The sequence below is a fragment of the Palaemon carinicauda genome, chromosome 35, assembly GCF_036898095.1.
Source record: "Palaemon carinicauda isolate YSFRI2023 chromosome 35, ASM3689809v2, whole genome shotgun sequence".
NCBI classification, from domain to species: domain Eukaryota; kingdom Metazoa; phylum Arthropoda; class Malacostraca; order Decapoda; family Palaemonidae; genus Palaemon; species Palaemon carinicauda.
In genome coordinates, this window is record NC_090759.1 from 46,529,650 (window position 1) to 46,537,149 (window position 7,500).

General features: G+C 35.4%; 1 protein-coding gene across 2 annotated transcripts in view; it reads right to left on the reverse strand.

Moving 5' to 3' along the window:
• The window catches only part of LOC137627428 (lachesin-like), an 813,447-nt gene that overhangs the window by 523,607 nt on the left and 282,340 nt on the right, over positions 1-7,500 (reverse strand). The gene's annotated exons all lie outside the window — the stretch shown is intronic.

The following is a 7,500-nucleotide window of genomic DNA, read 5'->3' on the forward strand; positions in this document are numbered from 1 at the left end:
ATACTTCTCTATATACCTTAAATGCTCTGTAGGAAAATTTAACCAGTTGCTTTAAAATCGACTAAGATATTTTCGTTAACTGGAATAATGATAGAGGAATGGGATATATATTGTATAAAAAATCTGAGGGGCACCACTTATTCATGGAAGCATGCTTCACAATGCAATTTTCTTTTACTTCGATGGAGATTGTAAAAACTAAGATAGAGGAAAATGAAATACAGATCTCCAAATGCCTTATTCCGAAATCCAGCTAATGAATATCTTGTCTTGGTGTCACACAAATATCAAATAGTTTCAAGTTGGAATGGTCAAGTGAAGGTGTTTCTGTTGTCGCTTGGGAGAGATTTCTTTTATGGAGGCACAGTGAGAAGCTAAGAACCAAAGTTGACGCCCTAAGACGAGCACCGAGGCAGAAGGGCATTCATTTTAAAGATGATATTTAATAAATAAATGAATAAATAATGATAGAAAGACACACAAATATTAAGTAATGAATCAAGGGATAGAGGAAGAAGCTCAGACAATAAAATCTAAAGAATGAGAGAAAATATTTAGGAATCCATGAGTATCGCTCCTCAGCTGTATGAGTTAGTGATTAAAAGGACAATCAAACTTTTATTTCCGAGATATTTCAATATTTGGTTTTTCCTTTCCCCTACTCACGGCACCAGCTGTAGAAATTGTGGTTTAACTAATACCCTGATAGTCTGAGGAGCTGGTATGGATAGCTTTTGCTGGAACAACCCGAACTAGAGCTTCACGGATAGTAATGCATTTTTCACTTGTTAAGCGCCCATCTACCTTGCGTAATTTACCCGGTCAAGGGACCTACCTCTAGCACCCCATAGCTGTGTTAATTCGGGCACTCGATCACTGTAAATAAGGACTTTATCATACAAAGCTAAGCCTTTTTGAATCAAGATTATAAGACCTTTGTGCATGAAATTGATAAGAAGTTGGTTTGATTTCAGAGTTGTCTAATTTCTCAATATAAAGCTACTAGCAATTATATAATCATTGATAACTTACAATCAGGGTATTAGAATGGGGAATCATTTCGTGCTTATGCCATCTATTCGTGTATATTTTCAGGAAAAATTATAGGAGAATTCATTTTGGGAAAATAGGTATATCATAGTTTCATGACAAAATTTTTGAAAATTATGTCGTTCTGAGACTATGATTTGTCAATAAAACAAATTTTTTAAACCCTTTGCCAGAATGTGACAGCGTCCTCATCTTCCTCAATATAAGTTATTTTCAATACGAAATAATAAATTCTGATTGTATTCAAGGTGCTTTGCAGTCATCAGTATCTATTATATCCATCATCGATTATCTATTATGCAAAGTTAATACTTAAATTTCGTTACTTATCGACCTTCCATCAACAGCAGCTATTTTATTCTACTGCTGCTATCTTTTACAAATCAACTAATAATAAATTAGGTTAGCCAAATTTACTAGAACATTGACGGTTATCAAATAAATCTTAGGCAATGATACAATATCTTACAGGCTGTATCATGAGTCTACAAGCAGCCTGTCTCCACAACCCCTAAAACAGAAATGACTTTCCTATTTGCTCGGAATGGGCGGGGCAGGGGGTTGAAGGAGAACCCCTCCCCCTTCCCTGGAAAGTGTCTACTTGGTCCCTCTTACGAAAAAAGTAGCATTTGAAAAATAATAGTATATATATATATATATATATATATATATATATATATATATATATATATATATATATATGTGTGTGTGTGTGTGTGTGTGTGTGTGTGTGTATGTGTGTGTGTTTAGTATTTGTATTGAAAAGTTGAGACGTCAAATGATTATACAGAATTGAAATATGGCAACTCGATTTGTATACTTTCGCTAAGGTTTGAGAATGCTCCGCCCATTTCATAGAAGTTGTAAGAAGAGCAACTCTTTGTCCGTTTTGTCATGGGAACACTAGAGACATCTGACGAAAGATTTCCCCTGAGTGTCGGCGTTCTTTTGATTCTAACTGTACAGATATCCCTGATTATGGTCAGGAAATTCGTATGGTTTGCCTTGATTTTAGTTCTGCATTTGGCCTTGTTAATCATAAGGCCCTAGTTTACAAACTCAAGCACTTGGGAGTAAGTGGGTCTTTTCTTATTATCATTATTGAATATTTAAGTAATAGATCGCAAAGGGAGTATTGAAATATGATATATGGTATTCCTCGGGGTGATGTTCTTGGTCCATTACTTTTCATACGCATGTTATATGGTTTGGCCTAGAAAACAAGCTCGTTGCATATGCAGTTGGTGCTACGTCCTTTGCTTCAACTCCATCTCCTGAATGTAGATTTGTGATTCCTGAGTCTCTAAATAGAGATATAGCCAAAATTAGTGCATGTGCAAATTATCATGCATATGATTGTAACTACGTCGAGGATAATGACTCCTTAAGATCCAGATCTCTGTATCGATAACGTTTCTTCAACTATATTCAACTTTGGAATTTTAGGTGCGATTTTTTATTGCCAATTTACTTTTGAGAAACATCTTCGGTCTGTTTCTTCTACAATTGCACAAAAATTGCCTGATTGAGAAAGTATTTTTAGTTTTTGGTGATCAAATTTTAATAACGAAATGTTTTAATTATTTCATTCTACCTTGTTTCAAGAATTATTCTCGTGTCTGGTCTTCAGCTGCTGATACTTATCTTGATTTGTTGGACAAAAACTTACAGTCTACCTGTTTTCTTAATCCTGATCAGGATATAAATCTCCGTTACAATTGTCCAAGTAGATCTTTATGCATGTTGCATATGATTTCTAATATTTCTGACCATTATTTGCACTCAGATCTTCCCAGACTGTCCATTCTGTACGTAGTACTGGGTACGAAATTAATTCTAACACTTTACTTTTCCATCATAAGGCTCAATACAACACCGTATTCTACAGTAGAAGTTTTATTCCAACTGTGGCCAGATTGAGGAACGCCCTTCCTAATTTTGCAGTTGAATCGGTGAAACTTCACAAGTTCAAACTTCCAGCCAATGCTTTTTTTTTCTATATTGAACAAGCTGACATAAGGTTCTCTTCATAGTACATACAGTATATGGCAGATATATCTAATGTTACTGATCTTGAGATATCTCATATTCGAAATTTATTACTTCTCATATAGTTTGTTTAGTTCCTTATTTCCTTTCTTCACTGGGCTATTTTGCCTTGTTGGAGCCCTTGGGCTTATAGCATACTAATTTTCCAATTAGGGTTATAGCTTAGATATTAGTAATAATAATAATAATAATAATAATAATAATAATAATAATAATAATAATAATAATAATAATAATAAAAGAATCCTATTGAATGCTTTAGCAAACAAAGGTCAACCTTCAGGAAATTGAATCGAACTCAAGAGCATAAGCATTATTTGTTTTTCAAACCACATACGAGCATATAATCGGGAAAGTAAAAGGCCAAGAACACTACTCTGAAGAACATCTGATTTTCTATTTCTTTTGTCCCTATAGTTTCCATCAACAACTACTCTTTGTATTCTATTTGTTGATCATACTTTGATAATACTAAGATTTGATCCATTGTTCAGATTTGAACCCAATGGCCTCATGATCAATAGAGTGAAAAGGACACCAGTTATATGCTCTTGATGACTACAATCGAGGGATTTCCAAATACAGGAAATTGTTAGAAGAGCATCGCAAGCTTTAGGGCTTTTGCTGAGCCAAGCCACCTTTATATAAAAAAAAAAAAAAATTGTGAATGTTCAATATGATGAAAAGGAAAAAGTTTGACCCTGATGTGATGAACTATTTCCATACGAGTGTGTGCCATGAGAAGAAAACATAGGGTGTGAAAATGGGAGATACATAGAAGTGGCAAAACGGGTGAAGAAGGGAAAGGTAGGGATCGGTATTCTCAGATGGCTTGGTCATGTAGAAAGAATGAAGGATGATACGATCGGAAAAGAGAATATAATTCGGAATTGTTAGGACGGAGGGGGAAGGGGGTTCTGGAAAGGACTAAATACAGTGGATGGAGAGAAAGAGGTGCTTAATAGAAAAGTCCCTAATATCCAAGAATAGTGAGCTTTTGAATAATTGTATGATGCGGCTATACATGTTGAAGCTTTTTGCATAAGGGATCCACCCTAGATCTGGATGTCAGATTTAGGAATGTGGCAATAACCGGAGTGCTGTAGTGCATGAAGCCAACCCCTGTTACAGAAAACTTGATGTTTTATACATGCTTGTAATTATACGTACATAATATCTATCTATAAAGGTACTCCTGACGTAATAAGTCAAACATACCGACCATTTGACTAATTCAATTGAGAAAACAAATGACATTGAACATAAAATAAAGTGGTGGAAAACATTAAAATTCTTGTCTAACATTTGAATCAAATTATGGCTTGACAGTCATTACTTACGATAACGTATTGACATTCAGATTATAATCCCTTAATAAATGTCAACATCAATGAGCAAATACAAACTGTACTTTCTCTTTTTATTTAAAACGACTCAAGTTCTGCAAATTACCTTTTGTCTGTTAACCCCCGCCATCTCTCTCTCTCTCTCTCTCTCTCTCTCTCTCTCTCTCTCTCTCTCTCTCTCTCTCTCTCTCTCTCTCTAAACACAGTGAAAACATCTCTAAGAAACTATGAAAAGTACACATTTCGGGAATCTTATAGATATTTGTCCATTTTAGCACGCATGTGTATCCAAATACCTTTATGCATGAAAGATCAGTAGAATATGATTAATAAATTCCACGATTAGCCTTTCCGTCGTGCAGCCCACTGAATCATATAAAAGTATGTCTGTATCTTTATCTAACCTTCGGATGGGTGTGGAACTACCAAGGGTCAGACTTTGCCAACTTGGCCCTCTCCTACTGCATGTCGCTTATTTAGTCTTACAGGGAGATTGGATGGCACTTGAAGCTTTACTTAATCTCCGACTTTTTAAATATAAAACTTGTCAGAATTTATTCGTCGTCAGATGTTTACGAAAGATGCTCTTCTGCAGATTCTTTATAGATAAAATTGTTCCTTTCCAATAGACAAATTAATAATAGCTTGAAAATAATAGTTGTGGGCACTTTTATTTTTTAGGGGAATTAACCAAATTTGATTCGGTCTTTACCGAAATCAAAAGATGCGTCAGCTTACGCATCAGTTGCTATTCCTCTTAATTTGAAGAAGAGTGTGAAGATAAGCGATCGTCCTCTACCCATCACTTAACTGGGCGTAATCCGAAGCTCTTCAGGCACTGACTGTATTTCACGCCTTCCCGCACACACTCTGACATTCCTGAGCATATTCACTGCTCTATGATGTCCACTCCATTTCCGGAGGTTAGACTATACACACAAACTCGTGCTACCGTCCCTCCATCCCCACCCCTAATCCCCACGGCTCCGAGATGGCCTCACCCATTCAGTCCCATCCCCACCAAGAGAACAGTTGCGAGCCGCAAGATAGCTGCTTAGGGGCAATTTGAATACATGAATATACATACTTATTGCCCGTCGGAATTTGATCCTTGTGGCCAACTGGCCATAAAGTGTCTTTTCGTCTGTCAACTGATTAAATGACGAGGTTCTGTGTGCTGGTGTGGAGGGATCGACGGGACTAGGAGATGGTATCTCAGGTCAGGGGAGGGGTGGCAGGCGCTGGAAACTTTAGAGGCGGATCGAGTTGGTCAAAAGATAATTCCCGTTGACTTGTGGCCTATGGTGCTTTTAAATTTATTCTCTCTCTCTCTCTCTCTCTCTCTCTCTCTCTCTCTCTCTCTCTCTCTCTCTCTCCTCTCTCTCTCTCTCTCATTTCCATCTTAATATGTTTTTTTTCTCTTATTTGTAGTATGCCATCATATTGCACGAGAACGATCAGCATTTTCCTGATGAAAATAGCATGCATTTTGCAGTATCTTTTTGCAATATTATGGGTTAATATTACTAGCGATACCTCCTTAATGTGTACCCATATTTTTGTTTCAGAAAAATTATTTTAAACTATGGATTGCATAGTTGATAGTCATATAGTGCCTGGAGCAAAGGCAAAGGGCTAAGTTATTATGAAATTATTTTATGAGACTTTCATGGAACTTTTTGTAGAAGCTTTGAGAGATTGCTAAGACAAATCTCTTTTATTTTTACTGATAGGAGCCTAGAAACAGAAACAAATATTTTATCCTCATACATTTTACTAGGAGGCCTCGATATAAAAACTAAAGGGCGACCGGAGTATGCAACTTTCTTTGGAATGAGTGTTGCAAAATGAATGGTTGGATAAAGTCAACCTAATGAATCTTAACTGCATTCCAGAACAGATGATCACTGACGTTTTCTGAAGCCTTTTCATCCTTCCAGCAAACAATGACAACAAACCAAGCAGAAACGATATATTCAATGTTGAAAATGCTAAAATACTAACCTGCGGTAACCTGGTTCACGTTTATTAGGTTGTACAGATATATAGCAATGCCATAAAGTCAAGAAAAATATCTTCCTAATACAGCAAAAATTAGTTTCTTACACTGCGCATGAAGACATTCGTGGAAATGAAATAGTTGAAAAGATGACAAACACACAAATGTAAAGCAAGAAACCACACCAATTGATATATTCTATTAACATAAAAACAAATAGAAGGAACTATTAGGCTGTTTACCATCAATTCTCTCTCCTCAAAGAGGGAATCCTATAGCAAGGATCGTATATAACTTTCCATTTTTTTCTGCCTGTCATTAGGTTTTACAAGACTATATTAAATACTTGAAGTGGATTCGATTGGACAAGTGATTAAACTATATATATATATATATATATATATATATATATATATATATATATATATATATGTATATATATATATATATATATATATATATATATATATATATATATATACATATATATATATATATATATATATATATATATATATATATATATATAAATGCAGCGGTTTCTAATTCACTGCAGGACAAAGACCTCAGCAATGTCCTTATTCTTGTCTGAGGTTTGGATATTTCCTCCCCACGCTCGCCATTGCGGATTGGCGACGGTGGGAGACTTTAGTCTGATTGCTTAAACCAAACCTTACCTAGTATGGGTGGCCCTGACTAGTACAGCTTAGCTGATCAAGGCGATACACAAATCCCTACACCGCATTAAAGCTTAACCACTCAGAAAGGGATATATATATATATATATATATATATATATATATATATATATATATATATATATATATATATATATATTTGTGTGTGTGCGTGTGTTTTAAAGCATTAATTCAAACTTTTCTCATATGAGATCGTATTGCTGGCCTGCTGTCATTGATCTTGTTATAGATTAAGTTGGCCCTATGGCAATATCGTCTCTAGTTCTTGCAGCAGCTCCTTAGTAAAGGACAAATTATTTAGGGTTAGTGCCGATATTAGGGAACATTTCATCATTATGTAGCATGAAATAATCATGTT